The sequence below is a fragment of the Mus musculus genome, chromosome 18 (assembly GCF_000001635.26).
Source record: "Mus musculus strain C57BL/6J chromosome 18, GRCm38.p6 C57BL/6J".
NCBI lineage: Eukaryota > Metazoa > Chordata > Mammalia > Rodentia > Muridae > Mus > Mus musculus.
The window spans coordinates 67,533,312-67,545,331 of NC_000084.6; the positions used below are offsets into that span (position 1 = coordinate 67,533,312).

Consider the following 12,020-nt stretch of genomic DNA (forward strand, 5'->3'; position numbering starts at 1 on the left):
AGAAATCCAGAGTGGACTTGGAGGGGAACAGGCATGGACCAGAGCAGAGCAGAGAGGTATAGAGTTGGCCACATGGCAGGTCATAGGCTAGTGTGACACTACTTAATAGTAGTGTTAAGTTAGATAAACTAGCTGGGAGACTGCCCTAGCAAAAGGCCTAAGCTTTAAACTTTATCAGCAGCCTCCATGTCTTATTTTATACTGCGGGTGGGTCTGAAAAAGAAAGAGCCTCTAAAGAAAGAGTCTGTAGTGTTATTAAAGTACAATGACAGAACAAATGAGGTTTAGGAGAAGGACTGCTTCTGGGTAGCCTGGGGCCTTACCTTATAGACCAACAGAACTGCCTAGGGCATTGGGCTGGAAGAAGCCCTTTTCTTTTCTTTTTTTTTTTTTTTTTTTTTGGGTTTTCGAGACAGGGTTTCTCTGTCTAGCTCTGGCTGTTCTGGAACTCACTCTGTAGAGCATGCTGGCCTCGAACTCAGAAATCCTCCTGCCTCTGCCTCCCGAGTGCTGGGATTAAAGGCGTGCGCCACCACGACCAGCAAAGAAGAAGCCCTTTTCCTGCTGCCTTTCAGTAACTGCTGAGGACTCCCTCAGCTCACCTCAGATACCCACCAAGGAACGTCTTTCCTGTCCTTGAGAGCCTCTCCAATGTCATCTTCTCTATAACCTAACAGCTCACAATCCTAACCTCACAGGTAAGCCACATCCCGCTTCTAGGATTTAACCTAGTCCACTGTTTTCAAAGGACACCTTGCCCTTACAAATCTGTGCAATACACTGGTTTTGTGTGTTTTCTGTCTACCTCCTGTAACAAGACCAGCAAATTTTTAACCATTTACTTTGTTTAGTGATAGGATTCTCCAATATGTAACACAGTTCTCTGTACAGGACTGGCACTTAGTAATTGTTCAATAATAAATTAAGATACTTTAAAGCAAGAATGATAAAATGCTTAAATCTCTTCAACAGCTCTTTAACAAGTCAACTTTAACTGGAACAAATTCAATCAGAGGGAAAATAATTCAAAGGAAATCTCTGGTTTTTAAACTCAACATCCTATGGAAAAATTGGGGGATAGAAATGTACCTGCTCAGGAAAATACTTAGCTTGAGCTCATACTATGTTTAAGTGTTACATTCAGCCAATAGGTAATAAATGAATAATAAAAAGGAAATACATTTCTAAGAAGAATGAAGTAATTATGCCAGCAGCACAGGAGGCTGGGTTCTTAAAGGCAAATTTGTATGTGAGCACACCTTTAAAGTATCCTTTCATTTTGTTTCAGCTAAAGACTTTTTGGAAAAAGTTAAGTGTGCCCCTAAGAGTTCCCATCTGCCATCTTTATAAAGCAAGCTAACATACCCAGAAGTGTTCTTGTCTACCACTGAGTTCAATATGGTGTGTGTGCCTCATGACTCTGGGCTGAACACGCTCCATCAGTAGTATCACTTCCTAATACAGCAAGCTCAGAGGTGCCTTTATACATAAGTCTGTTCAGGCTCCCTGAATAAAGTCTGCATGCTTCCTTTGTCTGAAAGGTACTTGCTGCTTTCAGAACAACTGCCGTGGTCTCCTGGCTGGGTGTAGGTAATGAACTTATCTGCAACCTCTATTCTTTGAGCTAGCTGTGCTTATTGGCTTTGCAGTCACCAAGAAAGAACCCATTGTGTTTGGTTATAATTACAATACTAATCAGGCAAGCAAGACTCAACCAGCATCAAAACGAACTGACTTGAAATCTCAGTGCCTGAGAAAAATCTAACCAATACTCCTTTGCCAGCACATAACTCACATGGGGCTCAGGGTTCTGCATAGGGCTGCTCAGATCCAACAGGAATTAAGTTTGTTCTATCATGTTCTTCCTGTCATTTAAAGGTTTATCCCATAGCAAGCACTACAGTTTGCTCAATAACCATAAACTAAAAGGTTACAAAACTCAGGAGGCACAGCAGAGCAAAATGCTGGATTATGCAGATGCAGCAGAGGCCTAGCAACTAAAAGTCATGACTCAATATGCTCATGTAATTCCAGCGATAGTAGTTTCTGCTTCTATGATGTTTAGTCTTGGGGTGGAATCGCATGAGAAGCAGTAGTTAGATATATTCACTCCAAACTCTATTGCTTTAAATCCTGCCATGGCTCACTCTCCATTCTCCCCTTGTTAGTTCTTCTTCTTCTCTTACATATTTCTGACTGAATATGTGTCTTTACACTTCTGCCTTCATTTTACTGGGATCAAGTTCTTACCTGCCTACTGCTAAGAAAAATATATGTTTTTAAAATAATATTAAATATAATATTAGCATTGTACTTATTTATAATAGTAATATTAAAATATAATATTAATTTAAAGACTGGCTCAAGAACTTCTTGTGTCTTAAGAGCAGCAGTACACATGGTTACCAGATGCTCTCTAGCTGTGTGACTTTACATGTCTTAGCTCTAAATGCTCCAATCTTCAATTGATTTTATCACTTGTAGAATGGTCACAATAAAAACTTTTAGAGTTTAGCCAAATGGTGGTGGCCTATGCCTTTAATCTGGGAGGCAGAAGCAGGCAGATCTGAGTTTGAGGCCAGTCTGGTCTACAGAGTGAGTTCCAGGACAGATAGGGCTACACAGAGAAACCTTCCCTCCAAAAACCAACCAAACAAACAAACAAAACAAACAAAACAACAACAACAAAAGAACTCTTAGATTTTCATACAGGCTGGTTCCTAGGCAGAGACGTAGTAGCCAAGTAGGTGGTAGGTGTGAGCCAGCCGAGAGCATGCAAGGATCTGGTTATGAAGCCACATTTCACCAATAAAAATGTTTACACTTAACAGATCTTGTTTCACCAGCTGTACCTCTTTTCTAATATTTTCGTGAAATTAAAATCTTGACTCAGGACAAATCAACAAACTGGTTGTGAGTCTATAAATATTACATTGTACGAGTTTGATCAGATATGTGACTTGAAACTTCTGGCTGCTGTCTAGTTAGCAAAAAAAAGAAGAAGAAATCGACTTATTTGGAAATAAGCTACAAATTGGTCTATTTCAGAGATGAGCTTCTGTCCTCTAGTCTATTTTAACTTCTCAATGAACTGTTTTCTTGCACAAATGTAATGACAGCTGCCAGCCTATGCTTGGAAGGCAGTGAGAAAACTCTAATTGGGGGTGCACACATGCCAATTAACTCTTCCCATTGCTGGTGAAACCATTCTCAGCTAGCAATTAGATCGCTATGACAACATATTTGGTTACTGGCATCTTCAAAACAAATAAATAAAATATAGTTTGTACATCACACATACACCAAATATTCAAGAGTACAATTCATTTCAGCAGGCTCAATGTCAGTTCCTATGTAAGTGCCCCTCTTGATTAAGTCTCTCTTACAGTTTAAAGGTCACTGTTTTTCTCATTGTGGCAACCACTTTCATCCACATGTCATTTCCTCTATGCATGGGTCTTGGAAGAGCTCTTTCATCATCTTTCAACAGAGTATTGAGACACACTTTCACAGCAGGATAGTAGTGACAAGAGCAAGGACACTCTGGGCAGAGATTGTCTAAACCTTGTTGGTAAAGTGAGCACTCTCATGTACACTGACATTTACAACAAAAGAAAACAACACACACAGCAACAAGGACCCCGAGGGTTACAAATGATGAATGATCTACTTAAAATGAACAAGAGGCTACCATTCACACAGACATCTGGTGGTGACTCTGTCTGCCAGAAAGTGGTGTGTTCACCATTTGGAGTGATATAAATCCACTTTAGGACTGGGAATAAATTTCTAGCCAACTTAAACGCCACAGTTGTATAGCTGGAAGTGTTGGGAACAGGCCTGAGGGGGGGAGAGGCAAGTGGGGAACAGGCCTGAGGGGGGAGAGGCAAGGAGAGGGAGCAGATGATTACAATGCTCCTCAGTGTATGAGAGACAGATGTCTGTGGCTTTATTCCTCTGAATCTATTCAAGCAGCAATCGGATCGCTAACATGCATCTCAGTGTGAGTTAACATGTAGTCTGCACTATGTATGACACAGCTAGCTTTGGCTCTTTGCTTGACCAGAGATGGTAAGATTGAAAATATTTACATTTGATTTTCTGAAAAGCCAACTTTCAAATTTTAAAATGTAGTTACAGTATTTATGAGCCAGATAAAAGCCATTTCATAAGTAGTTGAGCCAATTCCAAATATGCTGTCTAAAGCATTACACATATGCATATAAAAGTTCTATTTTAAGATATTTTAGTCATAGTCATATTCAATATAAACTGTGATCAAAGATTTCATCCTGAAGTCATGATTCTGTACACAAGACTGGGTAAACCATCCATGTAAGTCTGTATGTTTGTAAGTCACATAATGTAGCACTTCTCAGTAGTAACTGTGATCACACAGTATAAAGTGTGGATATAAAATCTGAAAAAATCCCCAAGGATCCATTCTTATTCTTCATTTAATTCTTCATCCCAGAACTTCATAGCCTGGTGAACTATTAGTAATTAATGCTAACTGACATCTAGAAGTAACCTTCCCATCTTAGGGTTTTGCCTAACTTACGACATTAAGCCATTTGGAAGAACTTGATGACAAGTTTTTACAAAGTCACATGTGAGAATTGTTTCAACATCTGAAAGTCAAGACATTAGAACAAAGCTATGATTTCTGGAGGGTTTGCATGCTGGGTGTGTGCACACACGGCGTAGGTGAGCATGGATGTGTGTGTGTGTGTAGGGAGCACGGGTCAGTGTCTGGGGTCCTCCTCCATCCTTTCCCCAGGTTTTGAGAAAAAGTGTCTCACTGAACCTGGAGCTCCCCGACTGGGCAGGACTGGCTGCCCAGCAAGTCCAGGGCTCTCCTGTCTCCACTTACCAAGTGCTAGTGTTACAGGCACACACCACACACCACCATGCCTGAGTGCTGAGACTCTCACCTCAGGTCCTCATGGATGCGTAGCAAGTCCTTCCTGACCAAACCATCTCCTCAACACTAAATAATCCCATTTCTTTAAACAGTAGAAACTGGTAGTATTGACCCAGAAGAAAAGTATTTCCTTCTCTAGGACAACTTTAGGAAAAAACCTGAGATATGAAAGACCAAGAAAGCCTATTTACTTTTCTTATAACACATTGGAAGTCAAAAGTGAACAATTTAACACTGTTCTTTTTAATAACAAAACTATTATATACTTACATCTTCTAATTTGTAAAGTTCAAACCAATCAATCAATCAATCCTTGAAAAACACATGTCCTTGGGGGAAGGAGATGGACCAGTGGGTAAAAACATTTGTTGCACAAGCATGAATATCTGAGTGAAAATCTCTAGAACTCACATAAAAAGCTGGGTACAGTAGGGTATATCCCTGTAACTTCAGCACTTAGGAGGCCAGAGACAGATGGGTGCTGGGGCTTACTGGCCAGCAGCCTAGCTCCAGGTTCAGGGAGAGAGACACTTAACATCTCCCAAGCAAGAAGAGAGACAGCTAAACAAGTTTTTAAAAGGGAGGGCAAGGGAGACACAGAAGTTGTAGCTCCAGGCTCCTTTCATGAGATCTATGAGATTAAAACTTTTGGATTTGGGCTAAAGAGATGGCTCAGCACTTGTGGTTCTTGCAGAGGCCCTGCATTTGGTTCTGAGCACCTAGAATGTAGTGGCACACAACTGTGTGCACCTCCAGTTCCAGGGACTCTAATGCCCTTCTCTGTGCTCTGCAAGCACTGAATACACATGGTCCCTTACATACATGCACAGCAAAAATAAAATAAACTGTTGAATACAAAAGAATTATGGGTCAAAGATTGATAATCATAAATCTAAATTCTAGCTTTTTATCTACAGTAAGTATAGTCTTTATCCCTTTTTAAAAAGAATTATTTTATTTATTTATTTATTTTGGTTTTTCAAGACAGGGTTTCTCTGTATAGCTCTGGCTGTCCTGGAACTCACTTTGTAGACCAGGCTGGCCTCGAACTCAGAAATCTTCCTGCCTCTGCCTCCCAAGTGCTGGGATTAAAGGCATGCGCCACCATGCCTGGCCTATTTTATTTTTAATTATATGTATGTGTGGACATGTGCACATGGGTAAGTTTGTCCATAGGGCTAGCAGTTTAAGATCCACCTGGTGTTGCAGTTACAGGTGGTTGTGAGCCACCAGTTGTGAGTGCTGGAAACCAAACTCAGGCCCTCTAAAAGAGAGAGCTGCTCTCTTAACTGCTCAGCCATTTCTCCAGCCCCAGTGTAGACCTTCAGAAGGGAACACAGGACTAAAGGGAGCATAAACTTTCTCCCTTCCTCGACTCTACAGAATGCATAGCACTGGCCTGGAAGCACCAATCACAGAAAGCTGGAGCTTGCCTCCTCCCTCATCCTACTCTCTAGCCCAAGTTCCCTGATGAACACAGACTCATCGAGATGTCTATTTTTAAAATAAAGCAGTTTCATTTCTGGAAAGCTGAATAAAGACTAGTAGTATTTCATTTTTTTGTCTGGGTGTGCTCCTGTAGGTTGGCATGTGTACATTTGTGATGCAGAGCAGCAATCAAACCAGGCGGAGGTTCCTCAGGAGTCACCCACTTGGTTTTACTGAGACAGGTCTTGCTTACTGTGTTGGTCTCAGGGATCCATCTGGAATTACAAACTCATGAGCCAAAGCCTCCAGAGTTAAGCATGGGCTACAGGGCTTACTCTCGGGTGTCAGCACTTTACTAACTGGCCTGTCTCCTTGGTCCTCTCCCTAACTGTATTTTGCAAGTGCTTTATTTTCAGTCTAGTCATAGGAGCACCAAAGAGAAGAACATCCCTAGGATGCAAGTTCATCTTCTTTGTCACTGCCCAGAAGGGGGTCCATGGCATCTCCATGGAGACAAAGTGACCTGCGTGTAGTCAGAGGCCTACAACCTGACGAAACACAGAGGAACTGATCCACATACACCAAACAAATTCATTGAAAGGTCTAAGTCCCAAACATACATAGAGGCCAGAGAAAGCACTCACAGTATAAGCAGTCTCAAAAGGAGAGCGACTAAGGCCCAACTCACTTCACATGCCTGGCGTCCCCTGTGAAGCCCCCGCATGAAGTGCTCTCCTGACAGTGGTCCGTCAGTCTGAAGGGACCTGCCTTCCTGTGGTCTCCCTGCCTGCTCTTTCCTCCTAGCCTCACTCAGGCTGCTTCCACTCACTCTGCTCAGCACCCCTGTCGTGGACCAGCTCCAGCATGCACCCTCCGAGGTCTCACATTGTGCTTGGCTCTCTCCTAGACTAACACTCCTGCTTAGAGAGCTATGAGACTGGGCCAAATTCATCCTGTTCACCTTCACGGAAAGAGGAAATAACAAGTGCACTTAACACATGGCCTCCCGTGATGACTGAGTGAATGAGTGTGCACGAATCCCGTAGGACAGGATCTAGCACAGAATCCATAAGGACTAAATGATGGAATGTAGCACCTGTACATAGCACACACATTAAGTAACTGCTCTGGGAATGGAATCATTGTACCTAGGTTCCTGGTTCTCCTAAAGTCTAGTACCTGCTCCCTCCCTCCCTCCCTCCCTCGAATGCCTACCTAGAAACAGTTACCGCATCCTGTCCAACTTTCACCGTAACGCCAAGCTCCTTCATTGCTTCTCATACGTCACTTTCTACCTTATTTTGTGAGACAGGGTTTCTTACTGGACTAGAACTTGCTGTTTCAGATATAAAGGCTGATGGGTCAAGGTGATGAAAGGCCAGCCTGGTCTACAGGCCAGCCAGGACTACATAAAGATGCCTCGTCTTCTAAAAAGCATAAACAAACAAACAAACAAACAAACAAACAAACAAAGGCTAACCCTAACTCTGTCTATCGCCACTACTCTACTGAGGTTCAGAAGCACTCTTCTTATCTACACAGAGAGATGGGAAGCAAAGGGCAACGGGACTTACCAACCGGAACTTTGCTAGGATCAAAGTGGGAAGATCAAGCTACCCAGGCTACAAGAACTGGTCTCCAAGCGATAAAAACTGAGTTTTTGCATGGAGAGGCTTTGAATTTTTCTTCTGCAAATACAAAACTGTTCTACAATAAGAACTTAAAACAAAACAAAACAACAAAAACCTAATAAAAATCAAGTAGTGCCTTGGCCAGCAGAGGACGGGAGGGGCTGTGGAGTGAGCATGTGCAATTCCTGCTGCTGCATATGGCTCCTCCTTCTTCGCCTCCTGACAACTTAGGGCTAATGCTCTCCAAAGAGTCATGCTAGTTTACCAAAAACAAACAAACAGTATCAATGACAGACCTTCTATTCTTTTTTTTTTCTTTCCATTTTTTATTAGGTATTTAGCTCATTTACATTTCCAATGCTATACCAAAAGTCCCCCATACCCACCCACCCCCCAGACCTTCTATTCTTATGGTAACTGTAGGAAGCAGCCAGGGAAACACATCTAAAAAGACCACCTGAGATATCAACTCTGCAACTGCTCTGACAATGTAAAGACAATCCTTGCTTTAAAACAAGATCACCTGTCTCAAAATGCCCTAGGGGGAAAAATTGTCCTTTTATATATATTTAATCACTTAGAAAACAGAAATTAGGATAATAAAAATTACTTTACAGGACTTACAACAGTTTTCCGTTGTTTCTGTGGTGCTGAGAACCCATTAAACTATACCCCCTTTTTAAATTTTAATTTCTAATTTTCAGATAAGGTCTTGCTAAATTTCCTAGGCTGACCTTGAACTCACTCTATAGCACAAACAGACCTAGAATTTGCAGTTTTCCTGCCTCAGTTTCCCAACCTAAAGAAAATAATAATTCATATTATTCAATTATCGCCCCTATCCATTATTCAACTATTACCGTTGGGTTTTGTTGTTTGTTTTTGTTTTTCAGGAAATAAACATTTTCTTTATGGGAGTCATCTACCACTAGATTGTAAAAGAAAGCACTTATTTTTACTGCCAAGCTATGTCCATATTGGGTGGGATAGTTAACTCACCAATTTACAAGTTAAATCTGTGGTTTCTATGAAGACCTGCAACAGTCTAAAATTTAATCGACACATTTATAGCACTCAGCTGCTTTTTTGTAAAAACCTGTCTCAAATTTAAAATGTAACATAGGTTGAAATAGGATATAATAATCAAAAATTTTACGAGACATGCATTTGAGAGTCAAGCTTATACAAAATGAAAATGTATAAGAGTTTGGATGTGCACTTAAAATGTCTCTGTGCATATTTTTCCCATAAGCTAAGACTGATATGGCACTGAGGAAGGCATAATGAGTGCAGCGTGATGAAGCCCTACTACTCCATCCTTGGTACAGGCCTCATGACTATATGAGCCTTTGCAAGTCTAACTTCCCGTTTCTGACTGAGACAGGAGAAGCTCTCTGCTTGGATGGTGGTGGGGAGCAACAAAGGTGAAAGTGAGATGGAGAAGTGACCAAAAAAGAAGCCACTAGTCTGCAAGCTGAGGTGCTGTGACTCATGTCCTCCCACTTCTGTATCAGCTTTTCAGGGTGGTAAGGGAGGGTGAGGTAGGAGCACCCTACTATGTAAGACTGGGACCCTGGAGTTCAAGTCCCCTCCACTCAGCCTACTGAGAGCAGTTCCAGGGACATGGCTGCATCCAAAAGCCTGCAAGGAAGCCTTGGGAAGTATAGAGAAAAGGAAGGAGCCAGGGAAGGGAATGCTAGCTAGCCTGTCCTGAGAGGGAGGAGCTGTAAGTTCATGGAGACTTCTCTGCTACACTCGAGAGAATCTGAGACCCAGAGACAGGAATGGGCAATCTGGTCAGAAAGCAGCCTGTGTTCTCAGATGTGTTTGGAGTTCTCTCTCTTGCCATGATCATTTCTGAAATCACTTGTGCACACCCTTTCCCTTCTCCTCCCACTGGCCTAACTACTCCTGGACATTAGAGGAACGTCAGGCTGCCTTAAAGACCCTTGCTTCTACTCTAAGCACTCTGAGATCTGGGAAGGGTTGAGCCAGGAGGGCTGTGGTCTCATCTATATTCCTGCAGGATCATTCCAGTTTCCAATTGGAATCTGAGGACACAAAGACAAGACTGGTGGGGATACCATGGCTATCATCCCGGAAAGAAATGCTGGAGGTCTGAAATAGTAGGCCCCAGCAGGAAGGACAGCAGAATAGAAATAGACACTAATACACCATCATTCAGCAACAGTAAAGAAACTTTTAACAATTAGCATTTAGACAGTCATGGAAAAGAGACAGAGGCAGGAGGGTGTCAGTGATCTCAAGGCTGGCGTAGCCTATGTGAGCAAGTTCCAGGTCAGCTAGGGCTAAACAATGAGACTGACAACAGCAAAAAATTTAACAACTACTACAAAGCAATGGATTTCATTATGACATTTTAAAACAAGCCACTAGGGTCTTGCTTTGTACCATTTGGCTGGCCTAGTATTAGCAACATAGGCCAGGCTGGCTTTGAACCTGCAACAATTTTCTTGTCCCAGCTGTCCCAGTGCTGGAATTACAACAACCATGCTTGGCTTCCATTTATTTTCATGTCTTTTTTCCCCCTTTCCCTTCTAAATTCTGTATATAAAAGAGAATAGATGATTCTTGTCTCTATGATTCTGAACTATTTTACCATATATGTGATAAGCTCCTCATTACATCTTTCCCCTGCAAATAACATAATGTATTTCTTCTTTTTGAAATGTGTGTGCAGCCCGGCAGTGGTGGTGCATGCCTTTAATCCCAGCACTTGGAAAACAGAGGCAGGCGGATTTCTGAGTTCGAGGCATCCTGGTCTACAGTCAGGGCTATGCAGAGAAACACTGTCTCAAAACAAAAACAAAAACAAAAACAACAAAAAGAAGAAGAAGAGAAAAGAAAAGAAATGTATGTGCAGGCGCACACATGGAGGCAGGAGGAACACTCACTCAGCGGTCCCCCTCAGGTGCACACATGGAGGCAGGAGGAGCACTCAGTCAGCTTCTGAGTGAGTGCTCCTTCTGAGGGAGTCCCCCTCAGGAATGATTCCATTTCTTTTGAGAAAGCAAAGTTTAATCAAAAAGTAAAAAGGTTTTCGAACTAGTGGAGTACAGTGCTAAAAATGCTTACTGCTCTTTAATTCAACAATCTCTACTGAGAATGTTAGTACTGGAAAGAGTTTAAAACGCCTTCAATTTACTGTACAAGTCTGAAAAAATGCTCTGGGAAGGGTTAGGCCGGGACAGCCTTACAAACCTTCATCTTTCCTCCTCTCTGGCGCTCTGGTGAGCGCAGGCTTGAGCTGCTCCCCTGGGGGCTCCTCTGCACTGAGCACTGCCTGCGTCTGTAGCTACATAGGTATAACGGTCTTCAATAACTCAGTCCACCCTTTTTGCACTCATCTGACAACTTTCCTCTTGAGTCCAGTTGATCACCATGTATTTAAAAAGCACAGGTTTCCCTGGCCTGTCATTAACACTGCTAGGAACAACACCCAGGCAGAGCAGGCAGGCTTAACTGTTGTCTGCACCCACACAGCGGACTCACAGAGGTGTGACTTGGTGTGATGGATCACCTACTTTTTACTAGGGCTACTTAACTTGCATTTTTGGCAACAGGTCAGTTTCTCTCTTTTTGCGCACACATCCATAGGTACCTCTTCCTAAACATTTAGCCTAATGCTCTATACAGCTCTGCACTCCAGTCACACAGAAAATGAGCTCTCACTTGGGGGATTCTCCACCAAGTCTTTTGTAAGGTCTCAGAGAATCTTCATAACCATTTGTGCAATATACAATAGGACTCTACAAATAAACTGGAGCAGTTCTCTTTGAATGTAACACTTTAAACTTTAGACATTAATAAATGGTGACTAAACAAAATAGCTGAATCCTTCAGATTACCTGACCAGTACCCTTCACTAAATCTTTAATGGAATCTACTTCCACAACTAAACAATGAGAAGAGAGCGTGGCCTTACAGAGACTTTACCCACAACGTCCTGAAGGAGGGACTAATATGTCCCAAAACAGACAGAAAAAGAATGCAGAATGGGGTGGAAAGCCAGTACC

General features: G+C 42.2%; 1 protein-coding gene across 13 annotated transcripts in view; it reads right to left on the minus strand.

The window, feature by feature from the left end:
• The window catches only part of Spire1 (spire type actin nucleation factor 1), a 124,602-nt gene that overhangs the window by 45,103 nt on the left and 67,479 nt on the right, over positions 1-12,020 (minus strand). The window lies entirely within an intron of this gene.